At 43.2% G+C, this 25,767-nt stretch overlaps 1 long non-coding RNA gene across 1 annotated transcript; it reads right to left on the reverse strand.

The window, feature by feature from the left end:
* Positions 1-757: 757 nt before the first annotated feature.
* On the reverse strand, positions 758-24,029 carry LOC101684337. Its single transcript, XR_199679.2, has 4 exons — positions 23,823-24,029; positions 23,652-23,738; positions 22,522-22,655; positions 758-3,762 (listed from the first exon to the last, which is right to left on the reverse strand). It is a non-coding gene; the product is annotated as an uncharacterized LOC101684337 (long non-coding RNA).
* Between the last annotated feature and the right edge of the window lie 1,738 nt (positions 24,030-25,767).

Genomic DNA, 25,767 nt, shown 5'->3' on the forward strand with positions numbered 1-25,767 from the left:
TTGGAATGTCAGGCTTTATTTGTGGTTACATATATTGTATAATTCTACTTATATTCTACTCCAACTATATAGAAATGTAAGTACATTGTTTGGTCTTTCTGCTCTGATCAATCAAAAGTGCTTCTTATTTCTTTTCGTCTGCTTTTAGAAGATGCCTTAGAATTTTAAGAAGTACTTTTAGGACCAGCAACACAGAAGTCACAGTGCTACGGTGATTCTTGATCAGATTTGTTTGTCTGTTAAATTCCTTTCAGTTTAGGCAGCAGAATTAGACAAACCAGAATTTTTGCTCAATCTGTTTTGCAGGGCTTGCATATTAACATCAATTTAACGCAGTCACAATAAATTATTATGAAGCATTTACCATGGGTATTGTGGTTGTTTCAATTGTGAAAAAGTCACTATTTCCTTGCACTTTGCAGCTGACCTACTTCATTGTGGCAACCTACAGAGGACCCAACTTGGAGATGTGTATTTTACCTTCCTGATTCTTTGGCTCTCCATGATTTCTGGGAATTTCCAGATACTGTATTTTCTCCTTCTGTCAGGTCTTAGAAATCAAAACCCCCAATGAAATTTCTAGATGTTTAATGGGAGCAAAAATCACATTTTTCTCTAATTAATGCCTTTGAATTTCCAGAGCCCAAATAGTCTTATATCTATGTAAATAATTCGATATGCAGTATTACAAAAGTAAAATTTTAAGAGCAACATATACATATATTGGTATTTATATAAATATATAGGAAGAGGAATAAATAAACCAATAATCAGCAACAAAAAAGCACAATGCAGGCTCTGAATAAGAATAAAGAAGCTTTGTGGAAATTATATTTTCTTCATTAGTGGGTGGTGCTCGGGATTAGAATTAGAATTAGAACATTAGAACAATTAACAAATGGTAAGTGGTGCTCTCCCATTCATCCATAAAAGGGAATCTTAGGAACTAATAACTCATTGTATGTAAAACATTTATAAAAATTGGTTAATGAATTTAGTAAAAATTAACAATGGTGTTTAAGTTTAAGCCTACCTGCATCCTTTGAATGTGGGGAACAAATATGGGGGCACTCTGTGTTCTCAGTATTTTAGCTTACTGAAATTTATAACAGCTTTATAGTCCAATTGAAATATATTTCTGTGTTCTCTTACTCTTTGGTGCTTTCGGTTTTAAAAATCAAAGAGGTATTTATTGTTGATCAGCTCAATAAAACTGGCACTAGTTGTCATTTGGAATATTGCAAAGCAAGGGCACCAAGCCTTGTTTTGGATTGTCATGCGGAATATCAAATAATCATGTTAGGATTCTAGGCATGAATTTTCCTTTTATTCCTTAGACTCAGCTATTAAAGAAAATCAAAATAGCCTCTTGCACTTCAGCAGATCTTTATGATTTTTAGTACTTTATGACAAATCAGCAATGAGAACTCCCAAAATGTTTTGTGAAGCAGAGAAATAAGAACCTCATTTAAAATTGTCTACTATGAGGCCAAGAGCCCAGGAATACACTGTAAGTGAGTGACAGGTTTGGGACCAGCCCCCAAGCCCTGGTCTCAACAGATTCTGGAGTGGAAAAGGCAGTCCTAGAACATGTACAAAGAAGAATTCTTGAGTCCCGCTCCTTCCTTCACCTTTTTAGTATGAAGGAAAGCAGAGAGGGGCTCCATGCCTTTAAAGACTATAGGAGGGAAATTGTGGTTAGGCGACGGCCTGTTGATTTCAATTTCTTTCATATTGGGTGAGTGGGGTGGATTTATGGTCTCTTCAGTGAACAATCTAAAATACTATTTTTATTTTGAATTGATCACATGAATGCTTCATCTCCTGCTCTGTGTGTTGGAATGCCTGGGAGGGTATTGTCCTCCCAATGACCTTTACCAAAATCGAATGCTGAATCTAAAAGCTGTAACCTAAAACCCCCAATCATGGCCTTAAAGAAGTTTCCCAGAGAGAACGAGGCCATTCCTTTTTCATTTCTAAACATATGGGCCTCATGCATGCATTCAGAACGTGTGGTATCCTTGGCCTCAAGCCTCCCCGAATTTTGGGATGCGTGGATAAGCAATAATCTCTTGGTTCCAACTTGATTGGAGCCTGAACTCAATATCACCTGAAATTAGTTTTCAAATCCAAATGCAATTAAAAACAGGTGTTTCCAAATAGACTGAAAAAGGTTTTGGGGATGGGGGGAATCAGGTTCACAGCCTTTAGGATTGGTTGAGTTTTTCAGGTTTTTGTAATCAACAGGAAGGGAGGGGAAAGAAGAACTGTTTTCATGGGGTTTGCTCTCCTTCCTTCCATACTGAACCATCCAAGTGCTCGGAACCAATGCCTTTTGAGGACATGCGTTATGATTTGCTGGGCTGGACTTTTCTGCCCCATCCTCTTCCTAATCTATTCTAGCTCAAGGCAAATTTACATCTTATGTTAGGCACTTAATAATTCTCATTGAGAAGAATGACTTTCTACGTATAGAGGAAGGGACACATAAAAAATAAGCTGCTATCCCAAAGTAGAAGAATATTAAAGATTCTTGCCCAGAAAGTTTCATTTAACACATGTTATAAAACTCCTTCTAAAGCTAGCCTAATGGCAATTCAGGAAACATTAGTGAGTTTTGGAAGGTTTTTTTTTCCCCCCATTGAATCAATACCCCATTAAAATATGCATGGTGGGAAAAGGGAGGAGAAAGCTCACTTGTGGACAAACAGTACCCATGAACTTTAATGCGCTAAAATGGATTCATAAGTTCTTCTAAGATGAAAAACATGTGTCCTATTACTGTGAGATTCACCACTCCTTACAAGTTCGGAACAGACCATCCTCATGTCCTAGTTCTCAAATGAGTGTGTCTATTTTCAGAATAATTTTCAGCATTAAGTCTGGTCCACCATTTGATTTTTTAGTCTCCTCTTTTATCCCTGGAATCTCGCATTTCTGGTGCACTTCATCTCTTTTGTGCGGAATAATATCCTTCAGAAATCTTTGATGCATTGGTGAATTAAAAGAAAAAAATGAAATGTAAGTGCTTGCTCTATTTGTCATTTTTAATACGTTTTGAGCCAGTTGATTTATGATGAAGCATTTCTTGGGAGAGGAGAATGGTTAAGGTGGTATTTTGAGCTCCATTTAAGGCAATTTAGTTGTCATCAGGCCTCCTCACCCCATAACCTTCGAAAGACCTTGCTTCATAAATTGGACCCAAACAATTGGCTTGTGTTTCGAGTAGACAAAGCCTTATGGAAATGATACTTGCTAAGTGTTTTTATTGGACATCTGGGTAAGAGTTAGCCTTTGTCAGACCAGTCACAGACCCCAGCTAGCCTGACTCCTACAGCCTTGGTGGCAGTTTCTGCTCTTAGAAAACTCTTAAAATTCTTTCAGGTTGAGAGGGAATGAGATTTGGATTCATTTTCCGCCGCTTTCTGCTTTGATTCCTGACTGAGTCAGTGGCCGAGATGAAGGGTGTTTGTTCCACGCCTCCCTCATCTTTAGGTCAGGACTCTGTGTTTAGTTAGTGCCCCACCTGCCCTCCTTCTGTGGAAGTAGATTCTGGCTGGGATGGAGTTTCGAGACCGCCGTGGGGTCCATGTTATGGCAGGGTGTTGTGGCCCCACTAAAGAAGGGCAAAGGGATTACAGGACCCCAAAGGCGCCGGCTTGAAGGAATGACGCTTGCTTCACTTTCGCTCTCAGTGAATCATCCCCATCCAAACTAATGTGGGATTCCAGAGCACAGAAGCTCCCCAGGGTCCATGTGAACCTAGATGAGAGAAGAGAGAAGTTAGTACCAGGGCCCTACATTTAATAGCAAAATGTATCCTTTATGTAAAAGAAATAAGAGCCCTGCACAGAGTATCCCTTGAGGGGTGATCACCAGCTGAAAGAAGGAGGCGTGCTCTACGACTTTTCATTACTTGTGTCGTAATATAGAATTTTATATTTGAAAAACATGCCGGCCATGAACTCAATTTTACAAATTCCTGTACCGAAGGCAGACTATCTCCTGGATGAGAACTTCAATGACAAAGGCAGGAAGTGACAAGGCCAAATATGAAGTAAATTAGTAAGTCGGTAAGTAAGTAAGTAAGCAAATAAATAAATGGGGAATGTGCAGGTAATTCAAAAGATGAATTCTATTCTTGTTTAAACTGAGAAAAATGTCCATTCCCTGTGAGAGAATGGATTGGCACGTGATTTGGGGTGCTGAGAAGAGTAACACGCAATCCTAGCATGTGGTACCCTTCTTCTTTTTATTATCACTCTCCTGAGAGTTCTGGGCTATTTTAAATGTGAAGCTTTAAGGACACATCTTATGGAGGCATTCATTTAACCCCTTGCAGTGAGGGAGCAGGCAGAGACCTAATTAAATGAAGTTCTCACCCCAGCCCTCATGGTGCCTGGATGGGACTTCAGAATGCGGGAGATAGGTCACTATAATCTCTACGGTGATACACAGAGTTTTGAAAACATTTAAGCATTTAAAATGTTTCACAGTTGACAGAGCAATTGCACGCATGGCATCTCCGCCTTGCTGCTCTTTGGAGGGAAGGTCCTTGCAGGGGCCGGGGAAGGGGGTTCAAAGAGCTGGCATGGCCTTTGCCTTAGCTAGTCCCTGCATGAGTACAACCCCAGAGCTTCCAACCTGAACTGTAGAGCCAGCCTCTGCCTCAACTGGCTTTCGCGTCTGCATCTCCATGGGCTTGTCCATAATGGAAGTAGTTCCATTACATCCTTAATAGCCTTTCCAGCTTTAGAATTCTTTGTCTCTTCTTTACATCCAACTCAAGAGCTTTCTTTCTTTCTTTGTTTAATTCCTTTGGGGGCTAGACATCAAGGAATGCAAGCAAGCCAGGAAGGAGGTGAGGAAGGCAAACATCAGGAAGGGGAAACAAGAGTGAGAAAAAACTTGGAGGAGAGTGAAAGGAAATAAGCTCACAGATAAGTAATGGGGTGACAGGACTGTGGGAGGTGGGTTAATTTCCCGTATCTCAGATTTAATAGGAGGGAGAAATAGCTGATGATTTGCGGTGTAATTCTGTAAGTAGTGTCAGAATTAATAATCCTTTTAACCTTTACCTTAAGAAAAACATTCCAGATGACTGCTCAGTTCATTCTGTACTGCAAAGAGAGACCACCACAGCCCCGTTTGGGGGTGCTGGAGGGAGAACCATTACTAGTTGATGAGGAGACATCCACATCCGAAAGGGCAAAGCGGACCCTCGGTCTCTGTCCACAGTGTGGGCAGGGATGTCCTCTTGTTGACACTCTTTAGGTGCAGGGACGAGTTCCTGCCTTTACCTTCCCACCACGTGGTCATTCTACAATGTTCTGCCCCAGCCAGGTCCATTGGTTACAAAATAAAGAAATTGTTTCCGACCAGGGTTTTCTGCAACTGGCTACATTTTCCTTGATCTGAAAATCTGTAGGAATTACTGTCTCCATTCTTACTTTATTCAGTAGTCAGCAGTGGCTGTCATTTCTTTAATGTACAGAATAACGACAACAACAACAACAAAAACCACTCAGGTGTGCTCTGTGTGACAGCCTGGTCTCTTAAGGCAGACAGGTTGAGTGTTAGCCTTCTGTTGTGGGTAGCTGTAGAATGTTTCATTTCCTCGTGGGCTATGAGGAACATATCGATTATCTGTGGGGTGAACCGATGGTGGGAAAGATTGCAAAGTGTTTTTGAAGCAGAATTGCCTGGTGTGAGCAGGAGTTCCAGAAATATTGGATCAAGGGCTGGGGAGCTGACTGACTTGTGCTCGTGGGTGTGGCCAGCAGGAGAGCCCAGGGTGAGGGGCTGTGCTGACCCCCCACAGTCACCCACCAGACTTTCTCTGAGACGCTGGAGTCTCCAGACTTTGCATCTGAGACCGTGGCCCTGAGGTCTTTGTCTGGGAAGAAACATTCCTCAAGCCTGAGGTCTGTCAGCTGCAGCCAGTGCTTAGCAAATTCTGTAGACAGCTCTCATGCCTTCTTTGTTTAGGAAAACCACACCTCAGTATAATCCTTCATTGACAAGTCAGCTTATTCAGAGTCCCTCATCGCTTATGCAAAAGGAGTTGGATCCTTGATTGGAGAAGTTACATAAAATGAAGAGTCATCTTAAAAAGCTAAGACATACATGCTATAAACACTTCTTTGAACTTAAAACATAAATTAGTGTGTTCATTCAGGAATTGTTTGATGTGGTGGGGGGAGTCTTTTTGTTGAATCTGGGTCTGATACTGGAGCTATCTTTCACAAACCCCATTTATAATGCACCATCTACAATATCCATTTTTGAGCTTCTTTAAAGTATGTCTTCATTACGAGAACTTAAAAACACTCATACTGTCATCTACGAACAGAGGCCTCCAGAATGTAATTATTTCTTCCCGTACTCTTTTTTTAGATTCTTATTTATTTGACAGAGAGAGAGAGAGAGAGTGCCAGAGAGGGAACACAAGCAAGGGGAGTGAAAGAGGGAGAAGCAGGCTCTCCGCTGAGCAGAGAGCCTGATGCAGGACTCCATCCCAAGACCCTGGGATCATGACCTGAGCCCAAGGCAGACATTTAACTGACTGCGCCCCTCAAGAGTCCCTCTTCTCTGACTCTTCGGTTGTCTCACTCATGCTTAATTTAGCACTACTTTTGAGGAGCTCCCTTTTGGCAAGCCTTTCCAAACCAGGCCTCCTCATCTCTATATAAACACTCCCTTCCCGTTGTGCTCATAATTCATTGCTTCACATAATTCTTGAAATGTGTACATCTATGAAGCCAGACAGGGGATACACAGTTTGGGGCTCAAAAACAGATTCTTGGTGAACGTACAACTCACTCAGTCTGACTAGAAGCCCACTGGTTCTAGAGGGAGGCCTGATCACTGCCAGCTCTCTGAGAGAGAGAAGGGAAGGGGGAGGTTTACAGAGGCTGTGAGGAATCACTCATCTGCAGAATTTGTGAGTGGGGGTCTCTGAAGCAGCTTCTACTGTAATAGATGCTCACCGTGTAGGTACAATGTGCCCATCCCCAGTTAAGAAACAAAGATAAAATCCAGTTGTTGCTAAGTGTCATATACGGTACAGACAATCAGCACGAGGGAGGACAGGTTACTTCTGACTGGAATGAGCAACCAGAATACGGTTGTTACGGGTTTAAGCGTATTGCCCCCAAAGCTCCTCTGTTGAAATCCTCACCTCTAATACCTCAGAATGTAACCATATTTGGAGATAACATCTATAAAGGAGTAGTTACGTCAAAATGAGGTCCATAAAGTGGGGCCCAAATCCAGTATGACTGGTGTCCTGATAAGAAGAGGAAATTTGGATACAGAAACATGGACAGAGAGAAGACGATGTGAAGACACAGAGAAAAGGGCCATCTAGAAGGCAGGGAGAGAGGCCTAGCACAGAGCCTCACGGCTCATCGAATGACCCAACTCTGCTGACACCGTAGCCTCAAACTTCCAGCATCCAGGACTATGAGAAAACAAATGCCATTGTTTGAGCCGCTCTGAGGTACTTCATTATAGGAGCCCAAGAAGCTAATACGAGCCTTTGTGGGGGAGGGAACATTTGGTGGGCTTGAAAGAATGGGTAGTTTATCAGTCGCCCAAGTTAAAAGTAAGGAAATTCCAGGCAGTGCAGAAGCTAGAGCAAAGGCTTAGAGGTGGGAAGGTATTTGAGATATAATAAGACTGTTTGACGAAGGGAGAATAACTTCAGGGCTGGAGTAGGACAGGCTGGAACAGGCAGGTCAGATTCTCAGGGCCTTGAGGGCCATCTATGGGCAGCGGCGACCCACTGAAGGCTCCAGAACGGTGACATGGTCAGTGTGGCACTAGGGAGATGTTATCTTGAGGGAGTTGTCCCAGAAGGTCTGATGCCTGTGGAATCCCTGTGGGCCTCGGCAGCAGGAACACGGCAGGATCCCCCCCATGCTTGATGATACTGCTCAGGGCGAGCGGAATTGGTGGGAGAAGGTCAGGATGGCTCACCCCTGCATAAGAGCAAGAAGGCATCCCTGCCTTATTAAAGTTCCAGGTCTTACCACCACACCCCTGACAATCCCCTGCCAGTAACAGAGAGTTGCCAGGCTTCTTGACAGGATTTGCTTCTGAGCTGAGCAGAGAATGAACACATGAGTGGAAGAATTCAGGAGGCATGCTTGGTTCTGGGCTTCTGAGGAAAGTCCCAGCTCTACTCTTGCAGGGAAACTAAACGTGAGTTATCTTTGGAGTTATGTGACACTGCTTCCACTGAGGTGTTGAAGCTGAAACAGCATTTTATCTTGCATGCAAGTCTTAAAAGTCTATTTACTTGTACGTTCTACCTCCTAGAGAGTCCAAGAAATTATTGGTGCTTAATAAATTTTTTTCATTAAATGCACTAGTGTCCTTTTCTGTGGCTTCTGATAATACTCCTAGTTGTTGCATCAGAATAGGCTTCTCACACGTCCATTGACACTAAGTTAGCTGTCCCAGAGCCTTGTGACATTTAAAAAAAAATGGCTGCCCAGAAAAGGCTTAGTTAAGAACAAGACCCCAATCAAGAGATCCTGATTTGGTAGGTCCTGGGTATATCTTATTTACAGAAAATCCTGTGGATGATTTTTGGTATACAGCTAAGATTGCAAAAATCACTGATTACTGTCAACTTTTCAAACTTTTATAACAGTTTGGAAAGCAAAGTTAAATTTGATACCAAAGAATTTTAATCTCCATGATTCTAATTTCATCAAACTTTATTAGCTTATGTAGTCAAAGCTTTACCAATCTACAATTCAAACTGGTAACTTCAGAACAGTCACTCCTACTTTCCACCCTAATTTAAAGAGATCCTCTTCTCTTCTTCTTGATTCCTTCAAACCCACCAAACAACAACAACAACAAAACCCATGTGAATAAAAGACAGAAAATTTGTTTGCTAAAACAAATGAGTCTCTCCCCAGAACAACCTCCAAGTAATCCTAATTCAGCTGAAATACCCATCTCTTTATAAGAAACATATCAGGTGAGGATATTGTCCATAAATTTAGCTGTGCAAGAAATGGAGCTTTATTTTTCTGTAACTCAACTCAGTTTCTGTTTCACACCCCATCTCATTGGGTGGCAAAATCTTAGCTTGAGTCAATAAAGAATATTTTCTCCCTCTCTCCCAGAGCTTGCACTAAGTTATTGGGAATTTAAATGATACCAACGCACAGGGATGGAGCTGTGGCAGGGAGGTTACCCATCTGAGATCTGAGTCATCATCTGCTCTTGCTGGCATTCCTGAAAAAGATCTCATCCTGTCTGGTCCTTGCTGCTGTCATCCCTCATACCCCCTGCAAGGCGTGGGTCTCCACTAATCCATACATCTCCTGGGCATAGAGGATGAGTCTGCTGCTTCCACCCCAACCTGGGCAGGGGCACACCGTGTGGTTGCCTCTGGCAAATTTATGTTGATATGAGGGGTAGCCGTTTCCACTCTGGCATAGTGCTGCTCCTCACTCTTTACCCAGGAAAGAGGGATAGGTTCCTTCCATTCCACTGTGTTTGTCATTGCACACCCCCCTCCGGAAGGCCCGAGCATCTCCTCCCGGGTGCCCCGCCCTCTGCTCCAGAGAATCTTTTCCAACCTCTGGGGCAGAAAGCCGTGCACTTACAGAAGCAAGCACGCTCACAAAGCCTGTTACATTGTTTCTGCACAAGCATCCTTTGGGTTTTCCTTTGAGGGTTGGACCTTTGCACAAATCAGAGAAAATGCCTTGTTTCTCTCTTTAGGCCCCATCACTTGTTCCCAGAGGCAATACGTACCCAGTGGAAAGCATCAGGTGACACTAAGGAGTAATGGAAATAGAAAGTTAGCCCTCTGAAACTTATTTGGTTTAGCCTTGGCTGAAATTGTGATCAAAGCCAGAGGATCACAAGCTTTAGTGATCAGTTTAAGGAAAAAACTTTGAAGAATGTTGGCACGGGGCAAAGCACTGAGTTCGCCAGATCATCTTAATCTATAATGGCTAGAAAATGTAAGATATTTACTTTAAACACGCTGAGAATATAAACAGCAAGGTTGGAGTGACGGTCTTTTTTCCCCCATGTTTATATTTATTCCATATCTTGTTGCCATTAAATCATTCTCTGACTCGTTTGCAAGAATTTCCTTAGAGAAATACTGACTCTAAACTTTATTGTTATCTTCTCTTGGACTGTATCCTTAATCTCAGAGACATACTTGCTTGGAATGGGAAATTGCATTTACTCACTATAAGTTTGTGAAAGGAAATTGAGTTTGATAGAATGTTTATTGCTAGAAATCAAGTTCACTCACCTGAAGTTGTAATGTACACACCAGCTCTGTGGCCTCTCTAACTTCATTCTGTTACTTCACTCTTATATAGGGGCCTTGACTTCATTTAGTTATAAAAACATCAAGCCCTTTACTTAGCTTTCTCCCCATAAGCCTTTATGAAAAACTCCAAGACTCTAACGAAAGTAGTTTTAAAGAGCAACGTGAATTTAAGTTTTTCCCTACTAGTGAAAAAAGGGAAAGCCAAGAAAAAAAAGCACGGACCAATACTTGACACTGTTTTTCTACATAAAAGTTTAAATGTCTTCCTAACATGTCTTAGTGGCAAATACACAACTTTAGAGTGACACCGTCCAAGAGGAAATAGACCAGAGAAAAGTTAAGGAGTGAGCACACAGTTATATTTTGTTACCCCAGCCAAGTGCCCAGTTCTCTCTTTATACCCCAGGTGTTACCAGAATAGGAGAAACTCATTTGGTAAAATTCATTCACATGAATGCATTGGTTATATCCTATGCCAACTTAGTCTTCTTCATTGTCATATACTTTCATGAGGGCAGACACTTTGTCTATTTGTTATTTAGCTATTGCATCCCCAGAACTTCCTCCTAGGGGACTGCCCTCCTGGGCAGTCAGTAAATATTTGTTGAAATTTTAAAAATGAATAAAGGAATGGATTCTCCCAGACTTTCACCCTGTATCTTTCAAAGTACTGTTAGAAAAACATCAAGTTGAGGTACAAAGGTGTTAGAACAGTTGGCACGCCAACAGCAGCTGTGACTATTCTTAGAGCAACAGTCCTTCCCTTAGATTCCTTAAACTATACACCTTCCTCATCGGATACAAGAATTCTGTGCCAAGCTTGCTCTTATCTGCCCAGTTTTGAGTAGGTGGCCTCAACCTCCTGTTTGTCAGGACACAATGGATATTTTCTTGTGAGTAGTTGATACAGTTTTGGTATGTAGATGGTCATTGAACTATGTAGGTGAGGCATGGAGGAAAGGAGCAAGAAATCACTCTATTCAGTAATTTTCATCCCTTTTGTAGTACATTTTTACAAGGCCACATGTCTGCCAGAGACTGAAGAAGGTAGAGACACAGCTGTATTGGTTGATTATAAAAGGACCCAACCCTGCCCTGATATATTCAGGCCTAAATTTTAATTTAAATATCTTGAAGTGTTTCAAAGTTTTAGAATGAATAACAATAATTCTGACCCTTTTCCTTTTCATTGTACTACAGCTTTGCAAGTAGGGAGTGAAGTTTCGTGTTTGGCAGGGGTAAGGGGCACGTTATACTCCTATGTGTGGACATTCCTTTTGCTTAATAAAATTTTAAAACTAAATTAACACTGATGGTCTTAAATGCCTCCTCTAAATATAGACTATTTCACTTTCATGATGAAGAAGTTGAGCTCCACCATCTTTAGGGTTTTTTTTTTTTTAGGGTAAAAGACAAAAATTTTGTATGTTCTGTATCTACAACACATTTTCTTTAATTCATGATGAAAAAATTTTGATTGATACTTATCATCATATGTTTTTATGATTTAGTAAAACTTGTCACTCAATTTGCTTTTTGAGGATCCAAAAGTTTCCATTAGCAACATGTTGGCCACCATGAATACCTTAAGTGTGCAAAGTTATCTGGTCTCATCCTGCTGTGTGCTGGTTGCCTCAAGGACACGTTTTCAAGTGGGTCAAGGTGCAGATGCCAAAAAAGTCACAAAAGGTGAGATCTTTTGGACTTGAGCAAATTTAGTTCACCAAATTTTCCATGGAGTATCAACAAGACTTTGCAAGTTGGTATTCTGTTTTGAGATGGAAACCAGCACTCACTGAAATTGAAGTGTAAATGTTGGGTAATATTATCACATGTTCCCTTTCTCAGGATGCTCTAACCTCAACAAATTCATCACCAGGAAGAAGTTTGGACTGTCACTTGTGGGGGCTCTCTGCCCTTTTATGTTTCATATCTTTCAGAGAAGTAAAGTCGGCATATCTGCATATTAAATGTGTTTATACCATGTTCCATTGAATATTTCTGAAAGGAGATTTTTCTTTATAAGTGACTTTGAAGGGGTGCCTGGGTGGCTCAGTGGGTTAAGCCTCTGCCTTCGGCTCAGGTCATGATCTCAGGGTCCTGGGATTGAGCCCCACATCGGGCTCTCTGTTCAGCAGGGAGCCTGCTCCCTCCTCTCTCTCTCTGCCTGCCTCTCTGCCTCCTTGTGATCTCTCTCTCTGTTAAATAAAGAAATAAAAAATCTTTTAAAAAAAAAGTCACCTTGAAGATTTACCTTGATCACTGACAACTTTAATCTTGTTAAATTGATATATAAATGTCATATGACCATAACATAACTATGATTTTTATATTGACTACATTAAGCAGTATATATAAAAGCAATTAAATTTTCTGGAACATTCTACACTGAAATATGTAGAATTAAAACAAACAAACAAACAAACAAACAAACAAACAAAAACCTTCCTATTTTCCAGTAGCATAGTAAGGGCGAAGCACTTAGCATTTTGTTTAGCATGTCTCAGGGCCTAATGATTGTTAGCTATTATCTTTATCAGTCATACAGGTTTCTGTTATTTGGAAGTTTGTATCCTTCTTTTGACTAGTGAAAGCACTTTGCAAGTGATATGTCATACAACCTAGAAAGCTAGAGCTAAAAGGAATGAGCCAATCTCCCCATTTTATAGATGTGGACATTGAGGTTAAATGACTGAGACAAATACAGATAAAGCAGAAGGCCCGAGATGAATACCTTGACCGCCAGGCTGCTGTGATTTCCAGCCCTGGAACTTTTCAGACAGGGAGAGCCTGCAGATGTGCCTGAATGAGGCCTCTGATACTGCTTTTATATATACAAACATCAGGGAAGAGCATGATTGGGTTTAACTGCTTAAAGAAAGAGGGACACAGGGGTGACTGAGTGGCTCAGTCATTAAGAGTCTGCCTTCGACTCAGGTCATGATCCTGGGGTCTTGGGATCAAGCCCTGCATCGGGCTCCCTGCTCTTGGGGGAGCCTGCTTCTCCCTCTCCCACTCTCCTCTGCTTGTGTTCCCTCTCTTGCTGTCAAATAAATAAATAAAATCTTAAAAAAGAAAAAAAGAGAGTCACACCCCATAAGACTCCTTATCCATTTGGGGGCTCATTTTAAAAGTCTGAATAAAAATACAGTCTTTTGAATCCACTTAATTTTTTGGTTATCTACTGTGGGAACAATTCATTGCTTTAGATGAATGAATTGCCAAAGGGCTGTTTTGTCTATAAATTCAAGTGAATTGAAGAACAAGTCATCATGAAACGTAAACACAAGATAATGTTCCTCTGTTCCATTTCCTTTTTTCCTGAAAATGTGGGTGACAGAGATCTTCACCAGCATTACTTGTGGAAAAAAAAATTAAGTTAGCTAGTGTTTCTTATGAAGAAAGCTATTTCCCCTATTCTGTAAGAGATTCGATCTAGAGAAATTGAGGGCCAAGGAGATTATATCCTGGAAGTTGATTTTTCTTGTTTTTGTTCCCACTGTGGTTCATTTTGAAAAATGTGAATTTAAGTTTTTAACCACTCTATTTTTAAACCGGTGTCTTCAGAATATTCTTTAACATCAAGGGAAATTAAAATGTTATATTGTTTTCACTCTTTTACCTTGGGATTTAGAGATGTTCTTTTCAAGGTATGCGATTGGTCCTAATCTGACTCCTCACTTGGGTAGAATAAACGGAGACCGAGCCTAGCAGATGACCAAGAAACATGTCTCTGTTATTTTAAGAGACAGTAGCCCCTCTAAGGAATCTATCTATCTATCTATTTATTTATTTATTTATTTGTCGTAGAGAAAGAGTGTACACAAGCAGGGGGAGTGGCCGGCAGAGAGATAAGCATGCTCTCCGCTGAGCAGGGATCCCAATGCAGGACTCGATCCCAGGACCCTGAGCCGAAGGCCTACGCTTAACTGACTGAGCCACCCAGGCACCCCACCTCTAAGGAATTTAGATGCAAAGTTCAGAGAGCTTTAGACAGGGTATGATTGGAAGAGCATGATAAAGAAGGCTTTTGAGAGTTTTGCATCTTGAATCATCCTTATTTTAAAATTAGAGCCACACAGCTGGTTGGTTTAGAATGCCTTGCCTTAGCTTTTAGGTGAAATTCTTTTAAAATAGGAAGTAAGTTTATTTTTGCTCACCAAACTCCCAAGTGGCTCAGTTTCAGGTTCTACAATAATTTGATTATTAAGTCACATATGACAAATGGATTTCCAACCAGAATTTCTTGAGAATAACGGTAAAACCCTCCAGCAGTGCAGTCCCCTAATGCCAGGAGGTGCTATAATGATTGGTAAAGACCTCGTCTCATGCCCTGTAATAACTTATAGAGCAAATCATCAGGTCCTCTGTTAATTTTTTTTTTTTTTTTTTTTGGTCTCACAAGCTCGTGACAGATGTTAGAGAAACATATGCTTCCTATTGTTTTACTCATCTTTTAAAACTTTGGTGTAAGTGTAAAAATAATGACTGTCACAAAAACTGGCAGAAGATCCTTAGGATTTTATTTTATTTTATTGTTTATTTTAAGAGAATATCCTGATTTCCCAGACTCTATCAGGTTCCATTTCCTGCCACCTCTACGACGGTTGGGAGGTCTCATTATTGCAAAAATGACTGTTGGGTTTCCTTTGACTCTGGGTTCTCTAAATCTTGCTAATAAATTATTTTTTTGACATTGCAAATATTATGAAGACTTTATATTATCTGGAAAGGGAAATCTAATTTTTTTTCCTAAGCTGGATCTTTTCTGCTGTTAAAAGTACCTACAAATGAATTATGATTTCTTACTCTACATTTTAATCTATTTCCTAACAGTTAGTGTGAGATGTTAATAAAATAAAATTTGTCAATTCTTTTCTAAATCAGATTGCTGATTAAGCAACTTCTCTTTTAACACATAACTTTTGGATCTTTTAAAAAACAATAACAGCAAAAAACTATGAATGAGGTCTGAGAGGGATAGCTTCTAGAATCAACATCCGTGTTCATTAAAATAAGCCTACCCTGACCTAGTCACAAAATTTTCCAAATAGTGTATATGTGCAGTAGAAGGATAAAAGTGACCTTAATTTTCAATCGGCAAACACTTGCCGGGGGCCTTTCATTCATAAAGACCTGGGAAGAATAGAAGAACAATGGCATTGTTTCTGAGCGTCTCAGAATGGAGACTCGAGAAAAACTCCAACCAATCTTCATTGAAAATGCAGATTCAAGGGCTCCACTTGGATCTAATGAATCAGAGCATCTGGGGTGAAGCCCAGGAAGTTGCATTTAGCAATAGTCACGTGCATTAGAAGTTTGGAATGATTAAGTTAGGGGCTCATATTTTCTACATGGAGAAACAGACTGGAAAGCAAATAATACAAATTCGCTAAAGCCAGGCGGATGAACCGGGCTGCAACGTTGCAAAACCTCTTAGGACCAGACAATTCAAAGAAAGAGAAAAGAGCATGGTTCTACCTAAGCCCCTTCTGTGTTTCTACATGGAAAGGAAAGGTGAGGCTTTCTCCAGGTGTGAGCAGGTCATCACAATCAATGTCAAGCAGTGTCTGGGAAGTTGAACAGTAGAGTCCAAGGAGAGTAGTAGATACCGCAAGTCATCCCAGCCAAGGTACCTGCCCTAACTCTGGTCCACACACCTCTCCTTTCTGTCAGCGACATTGTCATCCTGCTTTCTCAAAGCTAAGGCATTATGCAGCCAGAGTCTCCCCTTTCCAAGCCCAAACCCGTGGAAATGAGAGTGAGAGAATTGGAAAGGACAAAAGAGCTTGTGTTTAATTGAGACCCAGAGGCAGCATGGTGTAGGTGGATGGAAATCTGGGTTCCCGGTCCAGTAATAGTTGTGTGATTGTTAGTGCAAGAATTTCTCAGGGCCTCAGCTTCATTCCTGTGAATGAGAAGTTCTCCATAATTCCTGGGCTGCATTTCAGCTCAGACACATATTTGGTTTGTGAGCATCCGTGTCCTGTCTCACTGCATGGTTGTTAAGAGAAGCAAAGTCTAGCATCTCATCGTCCTAAAGACTCTCCAGCAATCTAGTCAAGAACTGAAATGCCAGCATCAGCGTCCCTCCTTTTGATGGAGTGTGGTTAAGAGAACAAGCTTCAGAGCCAGGTGATCCCTGGTGTCAACTCCAGCTGTGTTACTCCCAGCCTCGATTCCTTGTTTTTGTCTCGATTTTGTCCCAATTGTTTAAATCGGGGTAATCATACACATCTCACTGTACACTGAGAAGCCTAAATAATGTCTTCAAGAGGCCAGCTCCAGGCTTGATAGATACAAAGGGCCCCAGAGTCAGATCTTCAGAAAGACCGCAGACACCTTCATTCTTCCATCATGAACTTTGAGTAGGGCCATGTTGAAAAAGGAAGGACCATCATTTATGTCAATTTACAATCTTTAAAAAATGAACTGTGTGATTCATTGCAGTGAGGTACCTCACATATTTGACATCTGGGGTGAATCATCGCTTAACACTCGCTTCTTTATGTGATAGAATTATTTTCAGTAATTAACTTCAGTAATTATCACATTAATTATCAGTAATAATTATTTTCAGTAATAATCACATTAATAATCAGCAATAATCATTATTTTCTTGATTTGTTCTTTTAAAGCAAATATTAATAATTTAAATAATTTAAAAAGAAGAGTGAATTGCAAATTTAAAGATAATCTGAATTCAGCACATGTCAGGTATGATCTAAAATGTACACTTGCCAAAAAAAAATTATACCTCACCATTCAGTTTCCTTATTTTCAATTTAAAACCCAGACTCTCCAAGAGGTTACGCATAAATGACAGAATGGATATACTTCAGAGATCTTTATATGTTTGGTTTTGCAATCACTGAGCAGTTATTGTTTGTTTTAAATCTACTGTTTAAATGCAGGAAAAAGTGCTACCACCAGGGTCAGTGGCAAAACCTGCTCTAGAACCGGTTGCTTCAACCATGTCCAATGGTTGCAAACTTGGCCTAGAACCAACCCCTGGGCCTGAGCCCATGTATGCTGAGGAGGTGGGGGATGGGGAGACCCGTTGTGTAATTGGCAATTGGTATTCTTCCAATTAACTTCTGGATAGAATACAATGTTTATTAAAGGATAAATAATTTTTAAAATGAGATAATCCAAAGCTTATGTATATAGTATTAATACCCAATAATAACCATACTAGCTCTCAGGAACTTGGACCAACAAGTAATTTTTTTTTGGTCTAAGTTGTTGGGGGAAAGAACATCTCATCACTGATATTATTTAGAATTTTTGGAACATGTTGATAATAAAAAGCAGATCAACTTTTAGTCAGCTTTGTTATTGTTTTTAAATTATCTGCAGACAACACACCCCTATAGCCCCAGCTGGGGGTGGGGAGGGGCTCTCTCTGTCCTACCCTTGGTATACCATTGATTTAGTTATTTCCTTTACCTATGAGTTTCTAGAATCTTCTGACTCCCCAGCACACAGTGCACCCCTTTCTGCATAGTAGGACATAATAATTATTTGTTACATTTGAATGCAGCTCATGCTACATGTCCCCATGCTTGTTATTTTTAAAATGCCTAAGGGCAAGTATTATTATCTGAATTTTGCAATCAAGTTTTGAGAAATTACAGAACCTGTTCAAATTCACACAGCTTGTTAGTGGCAGAGCTGGGATTTGAACCCAGGGCTCTGTGGCTCCCATGCATTCAGTGCGTGGCCCTGTACACAGCTTCTCATCTGTGACAAAATTTGCTGACACCTGTCTACTGACTTTAAAATGTATAATGCATAATTAAAGAAGTAACCTTTGTGGGCACTATTCAAGCTTGTTTTCATCCTAAATGCAAGTTGGAAAAATATTTGGCACCGGTGACTGTCACATTCATTAGGAGCCTTAAACCCATCTGCAGCTCTATTGATATTCATCAGCCCTGCTAAATCATTTACACCATCAGGAAATTAGTCTAGAATGGCACTCCTTTTCAGAGAAAGGAACCAGGAAAATCCAGAGAGGCGAGAAGCTGAGCCCTGATGGGAGGCAAATAATAGCAGGTAACTGCTCCAGGCTGCCCTGCCAGGGGGACCAGGGAGCGGCTGTCATCCATAGGTTGGAGAAATAAAAACCTAGCCACGGTGGGATTTTCATTCATATGGCGGCACAATCCAGGGCCTGGCAAGTCGCTGTGCCTGCACAGCCAACCATCTGTTTCAAAGCCTCCTGTATTTCCCCATTCATGTAGCCATTTAATCTGTCCTTGGCAGGGCTGAAAATAAAATTCGGGAGACTCGCGGAGAAATGGGTGGCTCAGAGAAGCCTGACTGAGATAACCCCTAGCCTCTCACACCCTGACCCCTGGAGGAGGCAGCACAAAGCCCCTCCTTGTGCACTAATCAGAAGTTATCCCTCACGCTGTCACCAGGGGGCGCACCCCCAGGAAATAGTTGGCCTGCAACAGCACCCTGGAGATGATACTGGGGACCTCACAGATCGCCCAATTCAGTAATTTTTTTTTTTCCACCATTGTGATCATTGGACAGGTAAGGGAAGAGGTTCGAGCCTTTTCTTGCTTTGGCTGAAGTGGCACCAAGATGGGGAAATCAGCTTGAAGGGTGGAGTTACCTTACCATGCCTTCTCTCCAGAGTTAAGGAAACACCAAATTAGAAATTTAGAGCATGACATCCATTTTAGGATTTCTAGTCGTCAACCAAACATCTTTTTTTTTTCTTTAACAAAAATTTAAAAATAAAGATATGTCTAGAGATGTTCGGTCACCGTTAAATTTCCTTGTGGCTCAAACCCTCATGTCTCTTACAAAATTATAAATCAAAAGCTTTGAACTCTTAAAAATTCCCTGAAGTCACCAGATTGGAAAGAGCATCCAAATGACCCACGGGACCTTTAAAATGTAGGTAGCTATGGGAACTGCAACCTGGAAAACTGTATTAGAAAATTGATAAACTTGGAGAGTCTAAGAAATCAGAACAAGGGCTTGGAATCAACCCCTACAACACGATTTTACCTGCTGAAGCCATCAGGAGCACTGAATTACAGTTTGCTGATGATAAATAAATAAAGCACTTGGTTCTCCTGTTTCGGCTTCTGTCCTGAACTTATATTTCCCAAACATGTCTGATTTTCAAATTATCTGCACAGTGAGTCTCAAACCGGATCACACATGGGCATCACCTGGAGCTCTGTAAAAAGCCCCTGTCCCTGGGTCCCACAGTCAGCAACTCTGATGTCGTCGGTCTGGGGAATGGGGCCTGGGCACCAGGAGAGTTGCCAGCTCCTCAGCCACTCTGATGTACAGCTATGGTTTGAGAACCATGTGTTCAGCACCGATGCCCAGGCCCCAAGCTAGACCCACTGAATCAGTGCCTTTAGGGCAGGATCCAGGGCATCTGAACTGTTAACATGCATGGTAAGGAGGTTTATGGTCTGGCACATCTGTGAATTGAAAGGACTTTACCTTTCTTGTCCCCAGTAGACAGTGGCCCTTCCCCATCCCTGCAGCAGAGGAGCAGCCATCGTTCTGCTGGGGCGGTGGCTGAGGCGACTGGTGCCCGGTCTAAGCAGCTATGTGCAGAGCGGCAGTGAGGTCTGGGGCCAACCCCAAGCCTCCCTCCCTCTCTCTGCCGCCTATCCACACACATGTGGATGTTTCCATAAATCACTTCTGATATGTGGTTCGTATTCAGGAAGTGTTCTGACTGCTTAGCCATGTAATGATGGAGTAGGGGAAAGGTCTAATTTTGGAATGACTGTGGCCGAGGCAGCGCCGCGTTCCCTGCAAGTCTGAATTTCCTAAACACGGCAGCTCCATGGCTTCTCACCACAATTACACAGGCAGTTTGAGGCACACTATCCATCACAGCAAATTACTGGTGGGATCTGCTCTGGAATAAGGCTGGACAGCCTTGCTGGTGGCAATCTTCACGGAACCTTCTTGAGATCCAGGAGAAAGGTGAGGTGGGAGGAAGAGCAGAGCAGGTCGAGCCCGCTGAAGCAATTAACAAGATCTGGGCCTGACTTCCAGCCTGAGTGAGAGACAGGGCTTGTGAAAGCTACCATCCCAGACAGAATGATACCCGGGTGTGTTCTCATTTGGTTTTGCTGGTACGTTACAATGGGGAAGGAGTAATTTACTGACTGCCACACAGCCTTTGACCCCAACTGACTTGCATGTGATTCACCTAAAAGAGTCATTATTGCTCTCATTTTATAGGTGAGCAGACAGAGGCTGTCCATCCAGGATCACAGGTAGGTAGAAGCAGACCAACATTCAAGCCTGGATTGCTGTGGCTTCAAACTCTTGCCTTTCCCAGTGTCTCAGGACAGCTGAAACCCTGCTTGACCCCGGAATCTTCTCAAGGACAGTTCCTGGAGAGCATACCATGTTAGCAGTGATAATCTTTGACTGGGCTGCTAGGTTAACTTCCTAGAAGGACTGGACAGGAAGTGGGATGCCATCCTTTTTCCATGAACACAGAACACCGGCTCTTCTACTCCATGGCTCCTGGTTTGGTAGCCTGGTAACTGGAGAGCAAGGCTGAGCTCTTCTCCCATGAGCATCTCCTTTGGTTGTTGGGGTCTCTACAGACCTCAGCAACCAATGTGTTAGGACTCCTGATATCATCCTTGGGTTCCTGGTTCTGTATTTTCAGGAAGTACCCTATGAGTTTAACCTTTCATGATTTCTGAGGGCTGAGGCAGCTGGAGAATCCATAGAGAGAGAAAGAAAGAAAGAATGTCCAGCTTTGTCTTAGGTGAGGGCCTGCAAAAGCCAACCTTGAGTCATGGATCTATGTGCAGGGTGTTGATTGAGAAGTGGCCGAGGTAGCACTGTTAGGAGAATCAGGAGGTCAGATAGAGAAGGGAAGAGAGAAGACTATAAGGGGTGGTTACCTGTGGACATTTGGGGCTCAGTCCCGCTGCAGAACTTGAGGACAGTATAGAGGAGAACGGATACCTCTGATGTCTTGCCCTCACTCAGGGACGTAAAGGCTGAGATATTGATCCCAACTTTCACCCATCACTGGCTGAGGGCTGTTCCTGGGGGAAGGGCAACTAACTCCCTGCTTAACAGGGGACCCTGGGCTGCAAGGAAGCCACCAACTGCTGGCATGTCCTGACCAGGGAATGAATAATAGAAAAGACCCAAGGCTGGCTGGCCCCCAGAACATCCTAAATCTTCTCATGGTTGAAGAAAGTTTTATAATTCAGTGGCTCCAATGACACTGTCCTAACAACATCTGACCTTCACCTACATGAGACAAACACACACTATGCCTAGAGCAGACACAAAATACCTAGTGACCAATTAACTCTGATTTTCAAAGAAACAATGAGTTGTTTTTCTACTTCTAAGAATGTGCAAATATTTGTCGTTCAACTGAAGGTCACATCTAACCGGATGCCCTGTATTCTCATTGGCTAAATCTGGCAAAGTTCCTCCCGACGCCTCTCTGAGCCAAGGGTGGGGGTGCGGAGTGGCCGCCCTGGTCTCCCGCGTGCCAGTGTCTCTGACACAAAGCAAAAGGTGTAAGACATAAGGCAGCGGGAAAATTTCCCAGTCATGTGAGGAGGAGCTGGCGAAGTTGGAGGTTCAGAGAGTGAGATTTTGAAGGTGGGGCAGATACCAGTCTTTGGAAACAGAGAGAGTGATGACAGAGTTGCACAACCTGTAAACAACCTTTGGAGCTCACGGTATCTCTTCTTATTCTGCTTGGAATTCATATTCAACTAACAGTTCTGACACCCTTACTGTCTCTGAGGTTCCCCCCAATGATCACATCACTTCACCTTCACACCATTCTCGTTTTGCCCTGGAGGAAAGATAGAGTCTCCCAGAGGACAGTGGTGTCCAAGGTGGACAGATTAGCAGTCGAACCCAGATTTCTGGTCCCGGGTCCCAGGACCCTCTCTGCTGCAGTGGGGGTCCCCGGGGTGTGTCTTACCCCACACCCTGTGCTACCTTGTGCAAAACTAGATTATAGACAGCTTTCAGGTCACTAAAGGATGGCTGTCTAGACCCTTTCACAGATACCATGATATAGTGGAATTCTATTCCTCCTATTAATAAACAACACACATCCCTTTAAAAACATTGCTTCAGTGAGGAAACACACCCGGAATCTGAACTGAGTGCAAGGCCAACTCGCTCCTTACAAGGTCCCTGTAAGAATAAGATTTTCTTACCCCTCCAGGAGGACTCATCCAGGGGTTCTTACAGGGAGGGGCTGGAGGAGTGTGGGATGGAGGCCTCGGTGTGTTAAGGGTCCAGAGTGCGGGAAGCATGGACAGGAAAGGTGGGGACTCCAGACTCACCACACCTGTAGGATGAGAGGGTCCGGGGTAAGTGCAGCCCAAATGTGTAGGCTCTTCCAATAACAAGAAGGACATCATTGCTGTGGGCCTGGGATTCTCACCTCTAGCCTTCAGAATTCTGGGGCTTTCCAAGGGAAGAGAAGAGGAGAGAGAGCTAAGACAGAGAAGGACCCCACTAGCGGTGGTTTATTCCAGGTCAGAGTAGAGGGACAGACATTTCCAGGAGGAGAGGCAGGCAATGGCCTCATAATAGCCCCCTGAACATGCAGCATAATGACCCAATGAAGACAAAGTGGGGATGTTGGTTAGGAGGAGCAGTGGCCATTTTTATGGCTCATTCCCTGGCAAGCGCTGTTCACCTAGGAATTTGCAAGGACTAACTATATTCAACACTGAAGGTTACTCCTGGGTCCTGTACGAGCTGATGGGCTGCAAAAGCCTAATGTCACAAAAATCTTGCAACCATTCCTGTGACCCTGAACCAAATCCTGAAATTAACCAACCAGTCAATGATGTGGTGCCTAATGGGGACGGGGGCAGCCCCGTGTCAGGTATTGATGAATTCAGAGAGTCACTTTGTATCAGAGAAAGATGAGTCATGAGCTCAGCCTTCCAAGAAGGTTTGTGAAGGGGGAGCCGGGGAGGCTGAATGTAATTATCTAATGCAATGGCAGGCTCAATTAAGGATGACAAGGGGACGAGCAATAAAAGAAAGATACTAGAGCATCTGATTAAGGCCCCAATGTAAAAACAATAGTGATCACTCTCTAGAGAGTAGTGACAAAGCCTCTTCTAGGGGATTGGAAGTAAATAGCCCCGATGCCTCTCTCTCTCGCTCTCTCTCTCTCTCCTGTCTGAGACCCCTATGCTCCCACCACAAAAGAGGCCGTGCTGAACTTTAAATCCAGTATCAGGTTTGTACAAAGGACAGACACTGGCTCAAAGTCATGGGATGAAGGGGCCAAAGATTTTGACTTTGATACATCAGGTAACATATTTACCCTCAGGCAGGAAATAGCATCCCATGTCTTTCTTCTTGAGGGGACTCTAGGTCAGGCTGATGACAGCTTCTTGTTCCGGAAGGCAGCCTTGAGAGAGAAAGGAAAATGAAAGGAAGCTCTCCTAATCTTCCTGGCGCCCTCTCAGATCTGATCCTCAGAAAACAGGCTTACTTGCAAAAGGAGAGCAGCACCCCCCAAAGGAGTGTGAGGAACAGGAGTCTATGGCGCTGTCCAGGCCCAGGCTGGTCACGGGCAGGCTTCCCCTCCACCTGCTGCAGCCCGGCGCCTTGTGCTTCTTCCACTCTGGTGCTCCAGGGAACAACGGGCATCGAGGGAGTCTGCTCCCACCTCCGTGCCTTAAGCCAGTCGAATGCTCCGAGTGTGGACCGTGTTTCCTGCACAGCTTGAACCAGGAGACCAACAAGCTGCAGTGAAGTCAGTGGGAGGGACTTCGGGGTGTTCACCCTGCCAGCTCCCCCACGGTGCCAGCTCCCCCACGGAATGAGGCAGGGCAGCAGGTCCTCAGGGCACACGGTATGGGAGGTGGAAGGACTGTGGGCATTTTGATGAGGGGTGGATTTGAGTCCCCCTCATTGAAAGGCAGGAATGGGTTCCTTCGCTAGTCAGTGGCCCTCACTGTCTGGCCAGGATCACGTCTCAATGGTTTGTTTTTTGTACTTAGGTGAAGGACCAGAGGATGTGAGTGTGTGCCCAGGAATGCCATGTTCTGAGAAAGTGTCCCTCAAGCCTAGTGTCCCCGGCAACATTCCCTGTGGATTCTAAGCCTGAGAACAGTTCCCACCACTTGGGAGAGGGTCAGACAAGGGTGTGCGGCCATGGACACCTCTGTGCCCATCCCCTATAAAAAGCTCCTGGCTCCACCCTCCACATAGAAGTCTAATGAGACTGAGATTTTTTAAAATGATTTTTTTATTTGATAAACATGTTGATGATGATGATAATTGGCCCAGGAAAAAATTTCCCAGAGTCACAGGGTTTGTGTTCTCTGTGGTTTGGGGATCAGGCAGAGAGGAAAGGCATCTGACCCACAGCTGTCCCCTCAGGGAGCTGCCTCTCCCCCTCTGTCTGCGAGAAGCCCGCCTGTGTCAGCCAGACGCCCAAGGGCAGCTCCTGGCTCCCAGCTAGCGTGTTCTCCTGACTCATGTTTTCCTTTCCCACAGTCCTGAATCTGTTGTCCCAAGTTATTAGTAAGGGGAAAGGATTGGGGGTAAGACTAATATTGACCAGATGACTATGCCTGGCATTTGTTTTTTCTACTGGACTGGAACTGTATTTGAGACTGTCAGGGCCCCCAGACCACCCCCTCCGCCATCGCCATGCAAAAGAAGAAATAAAGCTCCAAAGGCAAACTGGCGTGATGAGAGGTCCCCAACTCTGCCTGTGAACCCCCTCTGCCTCCACCCCACCCCGCCTGCCTCCACCAGCTGGCATCACAGTTCACGTATTTGATTCTATTGGACAGAAATGGCGGGAAGCAGTGATTTCCAGTAGACACGGTTTTTTTTTTTTTTTTTTTTTTTTTTAAAGACTTCAATTCCTGGCAGGGGAAGGGGGCAGGTACTGACACTCTTTTCCAAGTGAAAATTAACCAATGCATAGATGCAAAGGTGGGCTTTGGCTTTAGGTTTTTCCTACCCCACTATTCATGAGCTAAATTAGAAGCATTGAGCATCTCCCTCCCAATAAGTGACTCTTAATCTCACAAAACAAACTGAGGGTTGCTGGGGGGAGGGGGTTTGGGAGAAGGGGGTGGGATTATGGACATTGGGGAGGGTATGTGCTTTGGTGAGTGCTGTGAAGTGTGTAAACCTGGTGATTCACAGACCTGTACCCCTGGGGATAAAAATATATGTTTATAAAAAATAAAAAATTAAAAGTAAAAAAAAAAAAAAAGAAGCATTGAGCATCGATGGGCCCACATGTTGTAAGCATTGTGATGAATCCTGCCAAGACACTCAAGGCCCATCTTGATAGCCATGCTGGGCCTGAGGGAGACCCAGACTTTCCAGAGGAGAGCCTGGTCAGGCAACTGGGAGGGGAGGCAGCTCTGGGACCCACCTCCAGGGGCTCCTCTCCATCCCCTCTTGAGGTGATC

This window comes from Mustela putorius, unplaced genomic scaffold (genome assembly GCF_011764305.1).
Source record: "Mustela putorius furo isolate JIRA1106 unplaced genomic scaffold, ASM1176430v1.1 tig00003834_pilon_pilon_pilon, whole genome shotgun sequence".
NCBI lineage: Eukaryota > Metazoa > Chordata > Mammalia > Carnivora > Mustelidae > Mustela > Mustela putorius.